Source organism: Lagopus muta, chromosome 1 (genome assembly GCF_023343835.1).
Source record: "Lagopus muta isolate bLagMut1 chromosome 1, bLagMut1 primary, whole genome shotgun sequence".
NCBI lineage: Eukaryota > Metazoa > Chordata > Aves > Galliformes > Phasianidae > Lagopus > Lagopus muta.
The window spans coordinates 144808585-144832666 of NC_064433.1; the positions used below are offsets into that span (position 1 = coordinate 144808585).

The window sequence follows — 24082 nt, forward strand, 5'->3', positions numbered from 1 at the left end:
TGTTGTGATTGTAGCAATCAAGCCAAGCTATTAGTTAGCATATCTCACATTAGCAAAGGTGATACTGTAGCGACAGATCTATCATTTAAGCATCCAGTGTGTTTTCAGTATTTGTGTGAAGTCTCTGAAACATGTGCAGGATCAGTTGCAGAAGTGACTTTTGCTGTTTTATTTCTCCAGAAATAATCTCCAATTAAAAATGCTGGAGTCAGTATTTTGAACACACAGTGATCCATTTTCAAAGTTGAGGAAGGAAGGAAATTAATAGACATCCCAAGCTTTTTGTGGTTCTGACTGGAGAAACAGACTGATGAGCAGCATCAGGGAGTCGACATTAGGAAATGGAAATATGTATTGAATCATGACATGTCTGTCAACTCCCAACAGTGTAGATCCAATCAGTTGTGGTGAATAAATGCAATGACTTATTTCTTTAAAAAAAAAAAAAAAAAAAGCTTTTTGGATCAGCTTAAGCATGAGACTAAGACCTCTGTTTACTCTCCTTATACATTACATCAGCAATGTATAGGGAGGTTTGTTAAAGGAATAGTAATGGGCGTCTCACTCAGACAATGGAGAATATAGGTATGTTTTTAGGAACTTTGATTATAGAGCACAGATGGAAAAGAAGTATGAGGACCCCTCTCCTTTCTATTTTCCCACTCAAAAATATATTTATCTACACAAATTTCACTTTTCTGTAATTTGGCATGGATCTAAAAGTACTTATACATTGCTGTTGTGATGGTATTTTGCATTAGGTGAACCTTGCTAATGCACAGCTGTTTGTTTCTCAAAGAATTAAACCTATACAGGTGATAATCCAAAGTGACTGAAGCTTTATTGTGCTATCCCGAATTCAGAAAGAATGGGCAGGTACTTATGACTGAAAGATAAATTTATCAGTTGATACCTATATGGCACCAGTTAAACAGCTGTAAAGAAGTTATCCATTATGTGGTTGTTTTTGTGAATTCATCACATCTGACTTCATTAACAGAAATTTCTTATTTACTCCTTTCAAGAAGTTGTCTCTTTCTTTAGAAACTTCCTTTCTTATTCTATCAGATCCCGTTAAGAGAGTTGCAGGCATGTCAAGATGTTCCTCAAGGAGGAAAGTACGGCCATTCACACTGTGTAGGGTATGCTTTATATATTGCTCTTTACATGTCACTTACAGGAGTGAAGGAGTTGGTTTCTGTGCAGGTCTAGCACAAGAGGGCAGCATGATCTGTTTTATCCCAGCATAGCATTGCTAGAGCTTGTTAGAAGGCTGACAAAATTTATGTTACAGTTTTAGAGATGGCATTTGAGGAACAGATTTTCAACCTCTACACTGAACAGAAGTGGTTCTGTTTAATTATCCTCATTATCTGCAAGTGTAATATTTTCTCTTAATCTTTTACAGAGTAAACTTTTTCGCTATGTAACACTGAGTTCAGGAACCTAGTGGACAAAAGTCAGGTAACTCTGTGGAGTTTTGGTCCAGTCAGTGAGGTTTTCAGCCATTATTCCTTACATTTCTTTCTCAAAATGTATGAAATGTTTTAAAACAAGCATGATAGAAAGTGAAGTAAAAGAGACTCGAACCTCAGCTGCAATGACTGTTGAATTGGGTGTTCCCTCTTTTAAAATTAGTTTCTTATTGATAATGTAGGAGATTCTGGCTTTGACAAGCTTTAGGATTTGATTCAAGATTACTTGCTTAGCTTGTAAAAAAAAATTGTTCTTTCCTGGGATTTGGGAACAGAGATTTCTTTAGAGAAGGAATTTTAATGTATAACTGCATCACTTTCAGTAATGGTAGTTTTAGTGGAGATTGTGTGCAATTTTGAACTGCATTGAGTTTAGGAGGCTGAAACCTGCTGCTGCTGTGCTGATGGGTGCTACAAGAATGAATGAGTGATATGCATGAATTTGTTCAGATAAAATAGAAATCTCTTCCCCCTCCTCTGTCTAAAATTCAAATTGAACGAGAACCATTACAGAGATGCATTTGAAAGTGAAGCTCTTTTTTTCTTTTTCCTTTTTTTTCCCTGTTTTTTTAAATTTGTCTCTCCAGACCGTTGATTCTGACGGTTCATGCAGTGAGGAAAAATATTTCGGCAGGTATTACAGCATTCTGGTCTGCCTATAGACAGAAGATAATGAATTGTATGATTTGTCCTTTACCTGTTAAATTAGCAGCTTTCTCACTTCCCACCCTCAAATGCTTCACGGAAGCTGCATTGATCCCTTTTGGTTGCTTACTCAAACTTCAAGGTTTGACCAAGGTTATGTTCTTCTGTCGTGGCTTCCAGAAACGATGTGCCAAACTGATAGCTAAGAGCAGCCTATAAAGCAAACTCCAACTATTAAAAGATAAAAATGTGAAAGAAAGCTGATTTTATAATGAAGAGTTTGTTTTTCTTTAAGGCATAAGGATTTTAATTATGGTGTTCATAAATCATGTGTTGAAACATCTATAATTTGACAGAGAAAGTTTCTTTATAGGATTAAAAGCTTGTTCGTCAGTGCACAAGTGTCTATCTGCATTTTATCTGACAGAAGCGTCAAATGGGCCGTGTTTAAAGTATTTAAGCTGTATAATATTTGCAACAAATACGATATTTCAGCAGTTTGAAAATTACAATGCTGATAATGAGGTTGTTAAATTATAGTTCTATCAGTTGGATAGTGAAACTGCTTTAGTTAGTGTACATTAATGTATGCTTGTTCACACAAGTGATTCTGCTGAACGAGTAACATGTTTGAACAAGAAATACTGGTCCTATACCCTGTGATTTATAGTAGGTGGTGTTTTGGCATATCATCCAGTTAACAAGGCAAAGCTTCATGTTAAAATATTTCGTTTGTAGTCTCATTCATCTCTGATATAAATATTCAGTAGTGATGCCAGAAAATGTATTGTATTCCTATTTGACTCAGTGATTCAATTGCTTTCTTTTTTTCTGAAACAAGATCTATGGTATCTTTCTGATGCAGTTTTCAGATATTTCCTTGTGGTCAAGATGAATTCTGAGGGATTGTGTAAAAGTATGCTAGATGTCTTGACAGCTTCCATGTTCTCTCAAGCTAATACAAAAAGAAAAATGTTGTCCTTAGAGTAGCAAAGGCTTTGTTTGCGACTCTCTTTGCCATGCTCCAAAACGGGTTCACATGTGCATAGGTTTGTTAGTTTATGTTGAAAAGAAGTCCCTACGGGACAGCCTCTTGTTGTAAAATAAAAATGCAGCTTCTCTTCCTTGTTGGTAATCACTTGCATTTGTTGGTGGTGAGATGACAACACAATATGTCCCATCAATCACCAAGATTCTTAACAGCCACACAGGGTTGTAAATATTATGTTTGGGTGTTTTAGTAGAACAGCTCGTCACTGAAGTAGGTGTGGTAATTAAAACCTGTTAGGTTGCTACATTTGTTCACCGAAAAAAAACTTTAATGTTTTTTCATGTAACAATGGTACTGTGTACTTTAAACCTTATCAGGGCGTGATTAATAAATGATATTTTGTGGGAGTTGCTCATTTACTGCTAGCATTATCATGGCTTTTGTTAAGAGTTTAAATAGCTTTATACTTCCATGTATTTTATCGCTATTATGATTCTGTCAGGAACCTTATAAAGTTGATTACTGTAGGAGTAGTCTTTAAAGTTAGTAAATAGCACTCTGGAGTCATGTTTACATTTATTATCTATTAGTGTAACCCAATTCAACTCTATCCTATTTTTCTCTACAGTAATAATTGAATGAAACTTGGCTGTGAACTGATGAGACAAACCCATTACGTGTTTGGTTCACCAAATCAGTGCTCACCCTATTTATCCTCCGTATGTGAGATAAAATGAAAAGGTTTACAGAAAACTGTTTGTAGGAGGGTATGGTGCATTATTTAAGATGAAAACAGTGGGAAGCTGGTACCGATGGCTGCTTCCAAATGGAAACTCCTGCGTTCCTGGCACAAGATTTGTCATGCCTTCACAGGGATTTTCTATCTTCCTTGCATTAAAATCCCCTGGTGGGGAAAACGACCTGCTGCGAAACTCATTTCTGACCATATGCTGACCTGCCCAGATACTGCAGTTCTGGTTTTTCATTTGCTAAAGCAACCACAAAGCAAGCTACTCTCTCTCCACCTCAGCCAAAGGAAAAGGAAGCACAGAGGAGGTGAAGAAGATAAACCTCATTAAAAGTGTTGGGTTTTGAAGACTGAACAGAAGTTGTTCAGAAACATGGCAAAAAAAATTTTAGTCTCACGTAGATATCAGCCTGATTTTGACAAGAGTTATTACAAGTAGGAAGGAAATGGTTGAAGGGAAAGCTGCAGTGAAAAGATTTGTGGGGGATAAAAGAAGGCTTTGCTGAGATGGTGCTGCAAATCACCTTTTGGAGATAATGTGAAGGATGAAGATTTCTTGGTTTTGATAATAACTACATTAAGTATATATACTTTTTGCCATTATGTGCTTAAAATATTGCTGGACGTTGCCTTGATTGTTGTGAGCCACGAGAACTGGAGGCATCGCATGGTTAGGGCCTTCTCTTTTGTTGAATCACACAATCACTGAACTGCAGGGATTGGAAGGGACCTCTAGAGGTCACAGAGTCCAACCCTCTGCTAACGTGGGTTCCCTACAGCAGGTAACACAGGTAGGTGTCCAGACAGGTCTTGAGTATCTCCATGGAAGAAGGCTGCAATCCTTTCTGGGCAGCCTGTTCCAGTGCTGTTACTCTTGACAGTAAAGAAGTTCTTCCTTGTTTATAGATACCAGTCGTGGGTTGGAGATGAGCATGTTTGAGAAATGAAGTTCTCAAAAACCTACTTTCACTCTACCTTGGAATAAGGTAGAAGAATTTCCAAAAGAATTACTTTGTGAGCAGTAGGGCAGAGATGGCAAACGGCCAGGTGGTGGTGAGAATGTGTGCGTGGAGCGTGGGAAGGAAGGCCCCATCTCCTCACTCACTGGTTTAGGAAGGGTTTGGAAGGCAGGAGTCTAGCATCCCAGGAGAAAGCCCTGTACATCAAAGCGCTGGCTTTTCTTGATTCTTTCCCATTCTTTAACTTCTTATTGTCATTTCTTATGGACATACAGACCACTGTGGTGCTTGCAGACCGTTTTCATTTTTTTATTTTTTATCAGAATGGCTGTTAACTGAAAGAAAACAAAGACTATTAGAGTGCAAACTCATTTCATTAGCTCTGTTCTTCTGTTTTGTAATGCACGGAAATCGCTCTCCCAGATGATCTTAGGTAATTTGCACTGCAGCATCTGGGTGAATTAATTATTCTTTTTTTTCAGATTGCCAGCATCTTGCAGATTATGCAACAAGTGAAGATTAGTTTGTGCCTGTGGTGATCTTAGAGAGTACTTGGAAACAAAGGGCACTTCTTGATCCAAAATTAAAATTTTAATGTAGAAAAGAATGGATGTTGTATGTGAATCTGCCTGTTCTGGCAATCCAAAGTGAAAACTGAATGATAGAAATCTAAAAGTAGGCAAGTGGAGTCTCTGCATTTTGGAGGTATTGTCTCAAGCTCTGCTTTACTGTCCTGTTCAGTTTAAAAAGTGCAAATTTAGTAGTCAGAATTAATTACTTATCTGTTTGTGAATAATATGAGATATTGCTTGCTTTCTGTCTTCCCCTGGTATTCTTTTTCTAGGAATCAGTTTGGGTAGATAAGTTGTCGGTGTTTTTTGTTACATATACAGATGAAGACATAGAGAGGAGCTTCTTCAAGTTTTGACTTCTGGTTATTTAATACAAAATAATGCTTTGTTTGGGAGAGGCAGTATTATGGCAAGCTGTATGTGTTGACAGCTACCAGTCTTAAGGCAACTTTACGAATTATTTTAAAATACTATCAAGTATATGAAAAACTTGTTTGGTAGTGTTTTTGATTTATTAGCTACTGGACAATAGTGCTATAATGAATTTTGTAATGGATATTAATTACTGCTTATGATAGTACCTGCTGTGGGGTAGGTTCCATGAATTTGGTTACTGTTCATTCTTAGTGTTCTTTTTATTAGTGTTCATTATTTGGGCTCCTGTTGAACATTTTCTGAGGTGATTCTGACATGCAACTTTAGTTGACTTAGTGTTTGTTTTCTGCTTGAGCAGAACATTTAGTTGTGGTGGGCCCTAGCAAGAGATTGCGGAATGAGGAGATTTCTGAAATGCATGAAGAAACTGAGGCTGTTTTGGCTACTTTTCAACTGAACAATAGGTAGGAGGATGTACTGAAAAAGCCAGAGCACATAGCAAGCTGAGTGGTATATTGGAGAAAGATGGCAAGACTTCATTCTCAGTTGTTTGGTTCAGGGTAGAATGAATTGTATGCTTGTGTTTTTGTTTTCCTTTTGTTTTTTTCACTGCTGTAGAAGACTTGTGAATGACTGCTGACCTGATGTTCTTACAGATATGCTTTCCCTCATCCATCTTCACTTCGCCAGTTGAAAAATGTTATTGAGGTCAACAATACACCTCAAGCTTGAAATTTTATAGCAAGCTACTCATGTAATATATAAGATATTTGAACTCAGGGGAAGTTGTTAAAACTTCCTGCAAGATCGTGCTTCCACCAGCATGTTCCTTGACTGTTTTCACCCCCTGTATACCTGAATTTATCCTCTATTTTCTGTGTCTGGGAATGCTACTTTTCCATCTCTCCTAACCTCTTTAAACTGTATTCTGCATGTATCTCGCTTTCTTCCACGCATTAATCTTCACTACCCTGTGTTAATGTTGAGATGCAGAACGCAGAATAATCTGACAGCGCATGGAAAAAAGAGAAGGTGATAATTTGGAATATGAGCATTATTGTTGGCTTTTATAAGATATAAAAGATGAAGGATAGATGGCCTAACATTTCTCTTTCTCAGTTTTCTTTTTATCAGATATGATGAGATTGTATGTGTGTGGTAAACCTGTTTTTTTCTCAATGAAGTTATTGTCTATTTAAGATGCAAATGATGCAATGTAGAATATTGCTAATTTGTGCGTAGGCAAAAAAAAAAAAAAAAAAAGCAACACCCTACTGCTTTGTGGTAAGCTTCCCTTCATCAAAAATACATGCTTCCATTTCCTTGCATGTATTCATTTCTCAGAATAGTCTCACATTCATCAGTTTGCACATTCACAGCCCAAAACAGATTCAGTTCAATCTAAATTTTCAAAGTTTCCTACATCTGTTTTTAAGATGTCGTAACTAATTTCTCATACAGGAATACTGTTCCCACCCCATTCTTTCTAAGACATGACCAGAGGACAGTAAGTAATGTGATACTGGGGGCATTTACTCAGTTCTGTGTTGTTTTTATTTCTTTTGTTTTAATATGAAAATTTAAAGCTGTAAACTTTAAACCGGCTCATTCATCTCTTCTTCTAGTGCACTTATATTTATAATGTCATGCTGTTCTTAGCAGAGAAGGTGGTGAGCGTCTGTCTTCTCTTAGAATGTTAAATGTTTTGTACACAGTTATCATTTCATTACATGGGATAATGAACACTTTCAGAAGAGTCATGGTTCTCTGTCTCTAGCTGTGTTTGTTTTCTTTCCCTCTTGTTGAAGTGGGGTATGTCCTTCATGTTGGGCAACTTAGAGAAGAACTTATATTTCTGTTATAACCTGTAAATGTGAGTAAATCTTCTCAGTGCCTAAGGAGGTAGGAGCCTAACTTTCAGTTTGCAAAAGGAGAGTTAAGTTCCAGGGTTCCTGTGCCCATTCAGATCACATTTGTTGTATGCTACATACTTGGTTGAGCTGTTAAGTATAAAGTAGAAAATGTGTTTGTCCAAATAACGTTTTCCCTTGAATAATGGAAATCAGAGTTTCAAGTAGTAAGATAGTACAACTTCTTCAAATCCCTAAATTCTTCTGTTTTCTAATAATGTAAGATTCCAGATTGAAGATTATATACAGTGAGAAATGATGAGACAAACAAGGGTTTTGATGAAGGTTAACATTAGCCTAGGTATATGACAGAGATTCCTGAATCTCTGGATCCAGGGTGTCATAGCACAAAATGTAGACTTCTGCTCTAAATCTTATGGTAGGGGAACTGAATTTCCTGTACATTACAGTATGAGAGTTCAGGGTCTGTCTTATTCGTAGCTGTTCTTTATGAAGAAATAAAATTTGTTCATAGTTGTCTCGTGTGCTTAAGGATGAATATCATACAATCTTCAGCATTCAAATTTATTGTTAAATTTAAGGAAAATTAATGAATAATAATTTTAATATGTGTGTGTAATACGTGTGTTATCCCCGATGCTAATATAATGCTGCTTTCCTTCCTCCCTTCCTTCATTCTCCAGTCTCCTTTCTCCGGTCTCACTAACCACACAAAGGGAAACAGCCACTGTAAGCCTTCTGAATATTTCTGGTATTTCCTAAATAAAAAATGATTTAAGGAAAAGTCAAAAGTGGGCATCACTGGTCAGCTGATGTTCCTCTACTGTTGGAGAAAAAAGTATGTGGTTCTCTCATAGGACAAAAGATATCTACAGAAACCTCTACAAGCTGGAAGTACTAGAATTGTGCAGTGGTTTTAGCTTTAGAAGATGATTTTAGCTTTGGAAGAGTCATCTTTTTCTACTGAACTAATATTATAGAAGGAATATTTTCTTCCCAATATTTTCAACAGAAGACTAGGTATAATTTTCTGGAATAGTTCCGATATTTACAAATCGAAGCACTTCCAGAATGAAACTAACCTTGAGAGAAAGAAAAAAAAACAAAAAGCCTTGGGGTTTTTGTGAAGCTGACAGGTTTTAATATTCCAAATAGTGATGATGATCTTTCTTCATAGTTATAGTTAAGTTAGGGCTGTTTGTTTAGTATTGAATTCAAAGCCACTCATTAGATGCTGCTTGTGTTTGAAAACAACAACAAAATCTTAAAATAAAAAAAAAAAAAATCCTTTTTTTTTTATTTAAGGAAGAATAAACTCTGATGCAGCAGAAATGCCCTTCTGCTTGAAAGTTAACTGTGGGAAAAAAAACAGATTTTCATTATTTTTTTCCCATGTTAGCCTCACAATAAAGAAACAATAATATATACTTAAAAGAGACACACATTCTGTGAAATGCAAAATCCAGAGTCTGAAATGGATCTCAGATGTTTTCAGTTTAAAATCCAGGCCTGTAAGGACAGATTAGCTTGTTAATACCTTTGCACTCTGCTTAAGCTTTTTGTAGTTCTGCACTGCAAGGCGTTCAGATGCCTATTGACTGCTCTTTATTGATTGTAAAGTAGGCATGAAGATGTTTTGAACAGGAATCTTATCTATTTCTTTTTCAATAAATATACAGGGGAACAAGCTGGTATCACATTTCTTTAAGAAACAAGGAAGTATGTTCATTCTTTGATTCTATGAGGAGAAGATGCAAGAATATTATACTAACTAGTGATCTTCAGTGCTAGAATAGAATTTGCTAACTTCTTTGGATCGTGTCTAAGTTACTGCAAAATAAATATGGCTTTCAGCATAGGAAAAAAAGACTTAAAAGGCTCTTCAGATTCCCTTACTGTTTACAGCTTGTTTGTCATATTTGTTTTTCATCTAATCTTTAAAAGATTGGAAGTTCTTTGTAATGGAGCTTGACCAGTGGACTAGACAAACAAACGCTGTTTGATCTAAGAAGTGTGATGGGTAAAATATTTGCTCCCTAGACCAAATCAGCCTATATTTCTATTTCTTCTGTAATACCAAAAGCAATTCAGAGAGGAAACAGAGCAAAGCAAAGAAGGCAGTTTAATTACTGAATTCTAGACTATCCTCAAAGGCTCTCATACTAAGATCTAATTCAGTGTTCCGATTTTCTGTTGATTCTTTCAAATGCTTCAGACTTATTTAAACAAAAGCCTCTTTCTTCACAATTGTCAAATTTCATTGAATCTCAAGTCTTGGTGATAGAGCTTAATTGTCAGCAAAATAAGTCTTGGTTTCTGTAAATTGTTTGATCCTCAATTGGTTTAGAAGTGACAATATACTTTCTTTTACAGGGTTTAGACGTTGTTTCCATATGGCATATGGAGCAAAGTTGGACCAACTAAAGAAATCATTTCAATTGTTTTACATCAGGAAGGCTTATACAAAGAGCTTAGTCTCAGATCCTTTAAAGTTCAAGCATCTGCCACTAGGGGCAAAAATTATTTTCCTGTAGGCATTCATCTTTTATTGTAGATTTACTGTGCTGCTTCACTTTGTTGATAATCTAATTTAAACCTCTGAGATGAGTCATACTTCTCAATGGGATTCAAATTCAGTTTGAATTCTCTGATGTCAGAACGTTTCAGTTCTTCCGGGATCTCTTTTCTGAACCAAATGGTCATTCTGGGGTCTGAAAGCACTGAGGAGAGAGAATATGACCGATGCAAGCTGTAGCATGTTATTAATATTATTCTACAGCGTATCTGAGGTCATGTTTTCAGTATTAATTTGGGTTTTTAGTTCAGGTAATTCACAATGTCTTGATTTAATTTAGGTCCACGTCCTTCCTGGGTGGTGCGTTGTGGACAGACCTCTGCAGGTTTGAGGGTGGTGCCCTGCTGAAGTGAAGAGTCTTTTGTAAGGGGGAATGGACCTCAGCACATGGATCGTGTGCTGTATCAGAGACTTAGGTTTCACAAAACCGTAATTTTCTGCACTGTGACAGTGACTAATGATGACAGTTTTGCAGAAAAAATCCTGAAAGTATACAAAACCTTGATGTCAGGAAGTTTCCCTTGATTTTCTTTGAAAACATGCAGAATATGGAAAATTGAAAAATAATATATAGTGCTGTTGTCCAGAAGGTCCTAAAGGATTCTGGAATGATCCAAACACTTAAAATTCTTTGTAATCTTTGATGAAAACATGACCACTGTATGGTTGGCCGCTAGGAACTTTAGAAATTGAATTTTCATATTTGGAATGTGAATTGCTCTTTAAGGACTTCTTCTCTGGAGTCAGTCAAGGACAAAATAGACATTCTGAAAGCTAAGAGGCGTTGTAAATACGATTCAGCTGTGATGAAAAATGTATTGGATGCTGTTCATATGCATTCTAAAATTAAGCTACATTTTGAGAACTATTAGAGTCAATATTTATTCTCTGAATATTACAATTAAATATCTATAGTGCTATCTTTTAGTAATTAATGCTTTGTAATATTAATGGTGGTTGGGATATTGACACAATCTTGCCTTCTGTCGTAGGTTTTTTTGTTGTTAGTTATGCTTCTGCTTCGTATTTTTAATGTACCCACAAACTGATCCAGGATCAAGTTTTCTGGTTATGCAGTTATTGGTTATGCAGCTATGTGAAGAGGAAAAGGAATCAAAGAGATTTTTCTGTAATTTAATTTTATTATATGTATGTTTTTCCATTATAATTCAGCTTTATCAGAGATATTTGTTAATGCCATATTAAATTCAGAATAACAGCTTCTCCCCTAGGATTAGATTATGATCAGTAACTGTTAGTAAAATCTGTGGTATATATTCAAAAATACAACTTTAAGTTACATGAAGGAATTTTATGGTGTTGTATAGATTAGATATAAACAGCTGAAAGGTAAGTATGTTTATTTTAGTTAATGCTCTTTTAGTTCACAGAATCACAGAATCACCAAGGTTGGAAAAGACCTTCAAGGTCATCCAGTCCAACCATCTACCTGTCACCAATAGTACTCACTAAACCATGTCCCTCAACACAACATCCAAGTGTGCCTTGAGCACCTCTAGTGTTGGTGACTCCACCACCTCCCCAGGCAGCCCATTCCAGTGCCTGACCACTCTTTCAGAAAAGTAGTATTTCCTAACGTCCAGCCTAAATCTCCCCTGGCACGGTTTGAAGCCATTCCCTCTAGTCTTATCACTAGTTACACGAGAGAAGAGGCCGACCCCCTGCTCACTACAGCCTCCCTTCAGGTAGCTTTATAGAGCAGTAAGGTCTCCTCTGAGTCTCCTCTTCTCCAGACTGAACAATCCCATCTCCTCCAGCCTGTGCTCCAGACTCCTCACCAGCTTTGTTGCTCAGTTTTGCAGTTAGTGGAGTGAGATACGTTTCTTTAAGAGCAGTTCAATGCAAGAGGTTACTCAAATCCTCTTCACTGTTCTCTAAAGGCATCTCTGAACTGATTGCAACTCTTGCCTCATCTGTCTATGTATAACCTTCTGAGTAGTCGGTATATATCAACTGATTTATAGCTATGTAGTATCTTATGAATGTATTTCGCAATCTTACTTTGGGTGACAATAGCATTGTGGCTTTCACAGTTTTAATTTGGGAACTATTTCACAACCTGATATCTCATTTGCTCTAAGGATTTCTCATGTTTTTCAGTGTAAAACATCCTTCCTGTTCCTTGTATGACTCACGTTGCTGTTGCAGTTTCCTTATCTGGCTGGTTTTGTCACATTGCATTTCCAAAACATTAATTCAGGCACTGTTCTGCTTAAAGTGTTGTGGCCACCTTTGGTTCACCTTCCCATTTGTTTGTCCCAGTTGAGTCAATGTCATGAGATCCAGGTTGGGTTATTTTCTTCAGCTGTTTCTTTGACCAAGTCTTCCCTCTCCACTATCTCAGTATATCTTACCCATCCACATTTCTTAGCCTTTATCTGGCTTCACCAGGCTTCATGCCTGTGTTGTGCTTGGGTTGGTATTCTCTTCTAAAGTATGTTTGTTTATGTCCAACAACTTGTTGTGCTGTGGTGAGGAGAAATAGAAGAATAAATGTTGAGGAAATGTGGAGAAGAGGAAAGTCAGAGAACAGATGTACATTAAATGAAACAGAAGTTGAAGGAGAGTGAACATGCAAACAGTCAAATCTGCACAGGATGAAAATTCAAATCAATACGTGCAAAAGTCTCACAGTATCCAAATGTGCCAGATTTGGCAGCTTCTGTGACTTACTACCAGCTAGTCTTTTGACAAGGCTGTCTTGCAGCTCCTCCCCAGGGCCAGATGGAGAGAAGGCTCATTCTTTATCTTACAGCCCCAGTGTATTTTGAGGAGCCTACCAGGAGGTGTAGAAAGATTGTGGCTTCATTTAAGCATTAGCCCGGTGCTCCTGCAAAGCTTTTACTATTTCTGCACCTGGTAACTGCAGCTGTTTGCACATTCCTGTGTGTCTTCCACCCTCTATCATCATTTTTGTCTGCTTATCTTTCATGCTTACATCTTTGTAACTTCCTGCTCCCTGTGCAGCAGAGTTCATCCACGAGCTGGCTCTCCTTCATCTTAAAATAATCTCTCAAGATATACCAGTATCACTGTAACCACAGTATATCTATAAACGGAGACTAGTTAAAGGTACGAGTAGGGAAACTAATTCATTCCCTCATTCCTTTGTTTTCCCGTGTTTAAAAGAAAATAAAAAGGTGCACATCTTGTCTTGCAACTTTATGTTCCAGCTTACTGCTGCATCTTCCCTTGTCTCTTTGTTCCTTTTACAGCCAATTGTGTTGGTTTCCCTTCACTGACACAACAAACTCTTGAGGGAAGGGCATGCCGCTGGCTGTGCGGCTGTCCAGCCTAGTGGCTTTGACTCCCACTTCAGATACATTAATCCTCTTTTGGGAGTTTCTGTCATGCAAATAACAAATGATAACATTCTCAGAAGTCCACTGTTACAGACTACACTCTTCTGCTTTTGCCTGTTTATTTATTTAGGTGTTCCTGCTGCTGGACAGCTGTAAATCAGAGTTTCACATTAAAGTCTATCTTTGAATTGAACAAAGGCAAAATAGATTGTAAATTCACTTGTATTCACTTTTGCTTGAATGACTGTTCAAAGAAGTCATCTTTTTTCCTTGATGTGAGTGAAATTCTTTGCTTACAGAAAAGTGAAGAAAAGTTGCTGTTAGTGTATGCTGGTTTGCTGTTCTTTGTTTGTTTCTTATCATTTAAAAGGCATGAAATTGAATGTTTTAGGGCCTTACTAGATCGTTTGTTAGTTTTAAGCAATGCAACTGTAAACAGGTTTTTTAATTATTCAAGCAGCGGACCTAAGTAAAATACTCCCAACATTCAGTTGTCAGGAAATCTACGAGAAGGAGCACAAGGTGTACATTTATATGAACATTAAAGTTTATTTGATTGATATACCACTGGTGCTTTAGCATAGTCATCACTTGTAGCTACTTGCTTCTAGTATAATTTTTATTTTTTTTTTCAGGTGAAGCTTTCTAATAGTTGCCCAGTAGAGGGGGTACAGTAAAGTTATATACCATGCAATGCAATTTTTCACAATTCTTAGCATTTAATTATTAAAATTACTTTTTTAAAAATGTAATGAATCTAACATACGGAAGAGAAGAGGTCATATTTTGCTTTTTTCTTATTTGAATGTATATTATAACCCACATTTCCATTCCAGTGTTGTTAATTATAGTTTAGGCTGTAAAGAAGTTTACACTGATTTTTTTCCGCCGGAAGCTGATGGCCCAAAGAAATGCATTGCCAGACTATATCTAGATTCCTTTGGACAGCATTCTTGCTTGAAGAAAATTGTTAGGATGTGGTTGTTGCCTTCAGCTCTTCTGAGACAAAAGATTTTTGGTTGCTTGTGAGGCCAGATTTGCAAGGGGAATTTGATGCCAATCACAAAACTGAAGAGGAGGTGAAGTCATCCCTCCTTTTCCCCTACAGCCCAGTCCTCGGGAAAGGATTCATTCCATGCCCCAAATTAGGCAAAAATAAAAAGGGATTTGAATCCAGCTGAAGTCCTTCCCATGCTGATTGCTGTAGCCTTCAGGCAAACACTCATTTGCCTTCTTCCGGTGCCATACTTACTCACTGATTCATCCAAAGGCAGAACAGCTTTGACGGGAGAGACCAGAGGAGGTTTTGCTCTAAGATGTGGTTTAAAATGTCCTAAATTGAAGCAGAATTTTTAAGTTCACGGAGAAGATGTCCTTTTTGGTTTTTTGTTTTTTTGTTGTTTTTTTTTTTTAACACACAAATTTTTAACAGCAAATTCTTCAATTGTTTGCACAGCAAACTAAAACACTGTTCTGATTTTTACCTGATGTTATCTGTTGCGATTTCTGTCTAGCCAAACCTGGGTTGTTGCAGTAGCTCTTCTGTGGTTTGAGTTCTTAAAAAGAAATGGTATTTTCATAAAGCGCGTATGTATGGATGGAATTGCTCTTTAGAGGGAATCTTGCCAAACAGTTCCCATTTTCTGGAAGAACAGAGAAGGAGAAAGAAACTGAAGCTAAAAAGAAGAAAATGATTGAACCGAAGCAGAAGACGTGTGTTTTCAATCAGATGAGGATGTAAAATGGCTCTGCTCTTTGAGCTGCCCGAAGACTTTGTACGCCAAAATGGATGGATTAGGTAGAGGCCAGAAGTCTTGTCATAGCTTTCACAGTAGTCTGTATGGAATTACCTTCCATGGCTTCAGAAATGGGATTGAACAGGCAAAGTGTGTTCTCTTCAATATGTAGGAGGTGATCTGATTACATCTGATTGACAAAATATAAGAATACTTGTCTTCTTTGTGGTCATTGTATCTGCCGCATAGCAATTTCAGATGAGAATTTAAGGAGGGAGAAGCTTTATATTCAGTGTCTTGGTTATTGACATCTTTGGCTGGAATGTTGATTTGGCCGTTCTAGCTTCAGTGCCTGGGAAAAGTAAAGAATGGTAAAATAAATAAATAAATAAATAAAATAAAAAGAGTAGATATGAGCATATTTGCAGGAGCTATGTGATATTCTTTCTCTTGAGATTTTTCTGGAATACTGTATCTAAGGCCTACTCTGAAACCAGTTCTGATGACATAAGTAGTATAGGAAAAGCTCCATTTAATGTTAGAAAACCTTACCAAAAGTGTGATGTATTTTTCCCTTTTTGTTTTAATTCTTATACAGATGCATACTGATGTATGACCACCAGCTCTCTAAGAGCAGCATTCCTCATGTTACGTAAAAATATGATCAACAGCAGTCTTCAGATCAGTTTCTCCTGATTGGTAGTGTTTGGTTGAACTCACTTGAAACTCTTCTCCTTGCCTCAAAATAGCAGCAAAACAATTGGGGCATATTTCAATCTTAACTGCTTTTATAGGGGAACAGAGAGCTATACTTCGCTATATTCTTTAACAACTGGGTGTTTGTGGTTTAATGATGTAGCCTGTAAAAATCCAGTGTAAGCCTATATTTCATATATACTATTTCAGGTTTCTATTACTTTATGATGCTTTATAATAAGTGGGAAGATAAAATAGATAACTTTACATCTGTAGTAGAATAAAGTGATGTAAATCAACAGAAAATTCGGTAGATAGAAAGCAGCTTAACATGTGGTCTTGAATAAATGTCACAAAGTGTTGCCTTTTTTTTTTTTCTCAGGAGGGGATGGAGGCCAGTGTCAACTCTTGTACTCCCTCTTCTTCTTACAAATACATTTTTTAAATTCAGTTGGGCTTGTGCATTGTGGTGTTATTTATTTTGCATTACATGGCAGAAATTAAGTTGTGTTTTTGATAGTATCTTAGAGTAGGTTTTTAGTTTCTATTTGTTTCAGTATGTTTAAGTATGGATTTCTTCCACAAAACTCAGGAAAACAAAAAATAGCTCTGAAGTTGGATATTGTTAAAACTTTGAGCAATCTTCATAACAGATCATGTGTGAAAGATTTAGTGTTACAATGAGGCAGGAGGCAATCTGTGCCACATTAGACATCCACTTCCATTGTCATTCTAATTTTGAAGTGAAGATGTGGCTCTGTACTTTAGTTAGAGGGTAAAACTCTGCTGTATAGCCAGAAGTTCGTTGTTTCTAATTGACTCAAATGCTTTCTTTCACACTAAGCTAATAAAGATAAATCTGTGAATGCTAGTGATTGTTATAGGACGTTGTATTACACTGATCAATAATTTTTGAAATTGCTAATTGATATGTTACCCTAGATCTACCTTGTTTTTGTAAAATAAATAAGTTGTTTTGCTTGTGACCACCTAAGTGCACCTAATGTAGCAACTGAAGTAAAACTATCTTTGAGTCTGTTACAAATTCTGACCTTATAGCTAATGTGTTTAGATGGTAATGATATATAATATGAAAATGCAGGAAGCATTCGGAAACTTCACATGAAAGCAGTTCTAGAATGAAGGAAGGTTACAGGGCTTTTTTGTTTTTAATGAAGAATTTACATACGCTTTATCCATTGTATCTTAACTGGGGAGATAGACTGTGATTGGTGATAACTGATAGTAATATTGATGCATCTCTGGCTGTATTGAAAGAGGGAAATAAACTATCCCATACAATTTAAGGAAGGGACAAGCGGGACTTGCATGGAGCATTGACCTTTTCTGGTTTCCTACATCAAGGCAGTTTTAGTCGGTAGGTTGTTGGAGTCCTGAGCTAAACTGATGGATTGTAAAGCTCAAGAAAAAAACTGTACGCTTGGGATCATTATATTTATGCTAGGTAACAGACATCTCCATCATCAGTAAAAATAGAAATTATGTGCACAGAAGCCTGTTTTTCGTTCTTATCATCATCAATAGTTATCCTTTCGTCTTCAAATCCTACACTTAAAAATAAGATCAAACACAGCATTCACATTTTCTTCCCATTTCCCAGCTGTTTTCCTGTTTGACAGCATTTGTGTAAAAAGTCCTTTTCAAGTAGTAAATTAATTTGGATAGAAAGCATCCCACCTGAATTTATTGCATGCTGGCAGTTTAGATAAACGGATATTATGATCTCAGCATATTTTGGCCCTGCACCACCGTGCCTATTTGCAAATGTCTAAGAAAGTGATAATATTCCTGTCAGTTTCAGGCTGCTAAAGAAAAAAAATGGGATAGCATTTCTTATTTATATTTATAGGATGCCTGTAGGGAAGACAGTAATGCTGTATGTGGCAGTTATGTGGATGTGTGGTGCTAAACATATATTTAAAAAAGATAACAGACCTATTGACGTTTCTTTGTAGAAATATGGAAGAAAAGCCAGAGTAGATCAGTAATTGACAGCTATGTAGGAGATGCATTTCCAGATTTCTTTCTGAAGAAATATTTCACAAACTTACAATTCCTTTCAAAGGCAGTAATCCATCTTTAATTACTTCGTTGATTTCATAGTTGTATTTTACAAGGTTGATGTAATGTCTGCTTGCTGCCAACATTTGATATGGACAATCCACTTTTGTCACAGCTTTGATCGAATGGAAGGCTGCTTGTAGCCACAGTATTTTTTTCTGTGTGTGTTTGTGTGTGTGAGTGAAAAGTGAGCATGAGCACAGACTTACCAGTCACAGAATGCCATAGCTTCACAGCACAGTATATGTGGAGCTGTCGATTTATGCCACTGACAGGGAAAAATTGTTCAGTGTAGCTGAATGGATGTATGTTTAAGCATAGCCAGTTCTGTGCAGTTATTCCTTTTATTTTCACCTTTGAGTATTATGTTATTATGTTATTACATGCTCAGGCAACGTCTGAGCATTATTTTACTGCCACGTGTTTGTAGAAAATTACTTTGGCTTTATAATCTGTAATTTGGACTGTTTAAGTAGATTACTTCTCTCTTTAGGGGAAGTTAACACCTTTACCTGTAGCTCACCTTGTCAAAAACTTCAGTGTGGTCTGTCACGGTGCATTTCCCCAGGACAGTGAATGATGACAGTGCAGTAACACGGTCACCATGCTCATGCCTACGCTCTGCATCCTCTTTCCAGCAGGACCTGGAGCATACTGTCAGCAGAATGTGATGTGCACGGCTTTCTCCTTGCTGATGAAAGCGGGTTGCAGCAAAGTGCAGTTCCTTCAAATTAAAGTTGTCTTAAACCAGGAGAATGTTTCTGTGGCACAACTGCTTGGGGCAAATGTGCAGCTGCACTTAGGGTTGCTTTCATTATTTCTACGTATATGATTAAGTAGCTTACTGAATCAATTCCTAACGGTACAACTTGCTTTCAGACAAGTTTCTACTAGTTTGCAGTGCGGAGTGGGAGATGATGATGTTTAATTTGTTACTTTTTCTTCATGGAGACCAGGTGATGGGGGGAGCATCCATGTCTTCACTGTTAAAGGGATTTTGAAGACTTTTCCCCTCAGAAGTGTGGTGTTCTTGTACATGAAAACTATCGTTATGCCAGTTGCTACGGAGTTGTTTACGTTAAGTAAAGCAGCATTTATTAATAGACTGTGTATTCAACTAAAGTGGGAGGTATTTAAAATTGTCTGGATTGAGGATTAGCCTCATTTGTGAGGGTGGAGGAAGAAGTTCTAAGCGTGCACAGCTGTGCAGGCACTCACACATACACAAGAAGGAAAAGCTTTCTGTCCCTAGAAGGAAGGCCTTTCTCCTTAAAACCTGTATTTTCTGAAGAAGCCAGTCAGTGGACTTGAAGAGTAACAAAGTATTTCTGCAATGTATGGTGAAGCCAGTGGGTAGAAAGAGTGAGCTCTTTGCAAGGCATGTAAAATCTATGTCTGCTTTATTCTGTTACAGAGAAATATTTCAGTGAATGCAGTGGCCAACAAAGGATACTAGAAATGCCAAATACATTTAGAAATAATGTGCAGCAGCTCTTGGAGTCCTTGACCCTTGGAATTTACATTTTGCAATATTGAATGCTATTGGTGGCGTTTGGTTGGTCCTGTGGAAGATCCTCATTTCTTATGTAAAAAAAATATATATATATATAATCCTCTTATTTTCTGGTGTTTACATCACAAGTGTTGATTCGGTTTGGATTATATTTCTTTCATCATAAAGTATGTATAAACATTTTAAGTAGGTGTGGTGCACTGTCGAGTGTTTTCATTATTGGGATGATAGGTTTGAACATCAATTCCAAAGTATCAGTAAGCACCTGCAGAAGCAAAGTGAGTCTGTCACACCTGAACACATTCTGATTCGTGCAATTAAAGCAATCTACAGAGTTTGTAAGTAAAAAGTATCACATTCTGAGGTTAGATGGCTCTTTCATGGAGAACAAAGGAGTTTGATTCTTTCACTTCAAGTTTAGCCTAACTATTGTGTAGTGGAGGACGTTTAATGAATCATTATTTAACTTTGATACTGCCAAGTATTTGACCATTAAATAGTCTCAAATGTGTACATAGCACTTTGGTGACAGACTTTTATTTAACTATGATTAATTGGCATTGAATAGCTATTTAATTACTAAGGAAAAAATTTAACAACAGTGTGTTTTCTGATTAAATTACTTAATGTAAAAACAAACATGGAATTGTGGAAAAGAGCACGTTCTCTTCTGCAGCTCACTACTCACGCAGCACGCTAAGTGGGAGCTTGAGAATGATTAAAGCACCAGATTGCATTTGCAAATTTGGGTGCTGTTGTGACATCAGCATGCTCAGTTCTTGTGTTGTTGTTTTCAAGAGGTTTGTTTTTTTTTCTGCAGCCTTTTCATGAAATTTCAATTGCCTTGCAAATTCTGTATTTAGTATTTCCTTTTTCCTTTTGAAACTTAAACTGAATTTCAGTGACATCAATAAAAGGGACAAGCATTAGGTGAGCTGGAAGATTTTTGTGAGCTGATTAGGTGTAAGAAATACTGTCTCACAGCACCTATCTGTGTCACAGAAATGATCACGATGTATGTTGTCTTTTTTAAGCGTTAGGTATTGTATGGTGATGTTGATGGTCTGAATTTGGAAGAGCAGGATGTTAAAAGCTTTGGAGGGGAAATTGTATTTTGTTTTAGTATACCTTGTACAAACCTTGTCCTTCCTGAATAGCAGGTGCAACAGTTTCTTTAGTCGAAAGTGCCATCTCTAAAAGCTAGCTTTGCAAATGCAGGTAGAAACTGTGGTAGTAACTGTAAGCATTTTGAATCCTGACTGAAAATGACTACTGTTATTTTCATATCTGGAAGGTTTTCTCTTGCATGGTTAATAATGCATAACTAAGCCACTGATTTGCTGTGCTTCCCATAAGTAGAGACAGTTGTTTCTCCATACCTTGCAAAATAGACCTCATTTACTTGCAGACATCCTTGTAAATTTAGCAATCGTTCTCAGTGCAACATCATGATGGCTACAGGGCATTTTGTGGATGTTTCCAAAGTATCGCACTTCTGCTTGGAGCTACGCTGCTCTCTGCTATCTGGTGCTGGAATTTGCTTGCTTTAGTGGGTTACCGTAGCCGCCTTCTGTGCTGAACATGCTGAATAAAATGCCAGTGCAGTTATATCTTTATGAACAGGATCTGAAATAAATCTTCAGGGCCTGTGTCTTCTCTTACACAGTCAGCAGGGTAATATTACTGAAAACCAGCATCACAAAAATAGAACTATGTTGCTTCCTTTTTTGAAGTCATGAAAGTAGTCACTGGAATAGCACTGGCATTATGAGAGAAAGAGACCTCTTAGCAAGAAGCAGGGCATTTTTTTAATCATAATGACTTCAGGTGCTGTTTTCTGGAATTACGATATGCAAACACTAAATAGACCATGGACAACTTTTTTCCAGTAACTTGAAAATTCACAAGCAGTAACATTCTGCTGCCAGAGATTCACCTCAGTACTTATTTGTGAACCAGCTGAATCATGTCCCCAGTGTTTAAATTGCTGTAATTGTATGAGGTGGACTGTAAAAGGTTCCACTGTTCTCAAGTTACATCTTTTATATACCATTTCTTCTGCTCACTCATATTTTAGTTCATGTCATTTTACAGAATTACTGTATTTACATTGTAAAGAGGATTAGGCAGATTAAAAGATGTTTTCATGTTTTATTGATAACGTCAGAGTAATTTCCACTTTCCTAGTGGCAGCTTGTAGCTCTGTCAAAACGTAGTCTGTGGAAGCACTGAATGAAATTGTTAAATGTAACAGTGCTTAAAGGCAAGTGCCAAAAATACAGTTTTGGCAATTAATGAGAAACTTAATTGCTCGCAGGAACTTGAGTAATTGGTTGTTAGTGGATATATGGAAGAGAGTGGAAGACCAGAGGAATATTGTGACCGTACTCCTCAAACAGCTTCACCAGGTGTTGCTGTAAAAGAGAACGTTGTCACAACCTCCCCTGGTGTTCAGGATGAATGCAAACATCAGGCTCTTCTCATTTGTATCTGTGTTGCTTTCTTATCAGCTAGAAGCACTGATACAGATCTGTATCATGCTTGCAGCCTGAAAGTCTTAGTTGCAAAAATGAAACTTCAGGAAATCATTGAGAATGGTCACAGCTTCCAAAAAGATCAGCGCAAACCTAAACTCAACCTCTGCAGAGTTTTGAGGAACTTCAGTTGGCCTTTCTTCAAATCTAAGGCAGGGAGAAAAAATGAGAACTGAACTCGAGGATCCTGTTGGAAGTGAAGCTACAAAAGAGTTAAATGCTTCTGACAGTCAGTGAGCATTTTGTGCCGGTTTCTCTCCTCTAGCCCTTAAGGACTTGTCCTCACCATCCAAATCAAGCATGAACACAGCACTTTCCTAGGAACAAGTTAGGATATGCTCTTCCACAGGTCAGAGCATGGGGGTGAGGTAGGCACTGCTTGCTTCCTGAGGATGCTGGTAGTGACCCAAGCCATGCCGTATCTGTGGGTAGCCACATAGCAGCTGCAACCAGCCGCTGTGTTAGAGGTTCTTTACAGAGCAGCTGACAGTCTGTATGAGGCTGACAGTCCTCTGTAACCATGGCACATAAAACTTGTGTTTAAAAGGTGATGGAAGATTGTAAAACTGAATTTGGGCACAGATTCCAGGCTGTGGGACAGGGCCAGGCTGTTGTCAGCACCCCTGATGGTGATTCACAAAGGGGCTGGGTGCTGCTACCTCCCTTTTCTCTGCCCTTTTCTCTGCCCTTTGCTCTGTAACATATAACAAGGTAGCTCAGGATACAAGAGGCAAAGATGGAGAAAGAAAGCCAATATCTACCTGAGTCCAACAACTGTGCCGTGTTCTTTCTCTCATCTGCTCTCTGGGACAAGCTGCCAAGGAAAGCTTTGCCCAAAGGAATCATTGCACCTCTGTGGATAATGACCAATGAAGTCGTGGATCTTTGGGAAATATCCTGGAATGCAATGTTTAGAGATGTTAAAAAGTCTTATCTCAAGCATGTGTGCAGGGTGTGCATACTCTTCCATGGGCAAAATCCCAATGTAAGGAAGACAGAGGAAAAGGAAACTTGAAAAAGTTTTCGTGGAGTTCCTTCTAATGGATCTGTTCCATCGTGAAATAAGTGAAATCATTAGCTGCCTTTTCTAGTAGAAATATTATGAAATATATTTTGCTGAATCTTGTGCTGCTGTTACCCTTTCTCTGCATGTGCAGTGCACCAAAATAGGATTCATGCTAAGTTGATGTTTGACATAACTGCCTTTGGACTGGAGTACTGCAGAACAAGCTGTTTGCCAACAGAATCTTTGGAGTCCCAGCCCTGAGGAGGATTTTGCATATTGGTTGGTGTGGAACGAAAATTCCTTTCAAAAAGAAATCAGTGTTACACAACAAAATCTGTAATTCTGAGACGGCCATCAACTGAAAAATAGAATGATGGTTGCTACAGAAGTTGCTTCTGTTTATGCTGTTGTCTCTGAATTATGTCTCCAGTGCACTCCATGGAAATTTAAAACTTAACTACTTTCAGTTTAATGAGCTCCTTTGAAAAGGGAAAAAAAGTCTTTTGTTGCCAATGCAGAGAATGTGTTTGTACCAGTTAGAAGTAATAATTGAATCAAGATATACGTAGATAAAAAAGCAATGTGAATGCATGTATGGGCATTGCACACCCTATAACAGACAGATTCCCATCCTTAGCTTAGTTTCTTTCCTGTAGAGTCGAAATATCAATTAATAGAGAAAGATACTAATCCACTTATGGGTGGCAGTGTTGTGACTTTAATTATTAAAGAGCTATTGCTCTTACTGATTTTTTTTCACTCATGTAGAACTTGGGAAAATAGAAGAGTGTAAATGCTTCAGTGACAGCAGATTAAAAATTGTTTTATTCCTTTTAATGAAGAGCAGTGTTGTCAAGGTGTTGAATAAATCTAAACGTAAACCTGCACAAACAGAAATCTACCTTAAGTTTTATTTGAGAAATGCCTGCTGTTTGGATTCACAAAGGAGGGGTGAGAACAGAAATACTAAAAAGGATCAGT

The 24082-nt window shown here is 37.3% G+C and overlaps 1 protein-coding gene across 2 annotated transcripts in view; it reads left to right on the forward strand.

The window, feature by feature from the left end:
* ABCC4 (ATP binding cassette subfamily C member 4) overlaps positions 1 to 24082 on the forward strand; it is a 152887-nt gene that overhangs the window by 60970 nt on the left and 67835 nt on the right. The gene's annotated exons all lie outside the window — the stretch shown is intronic.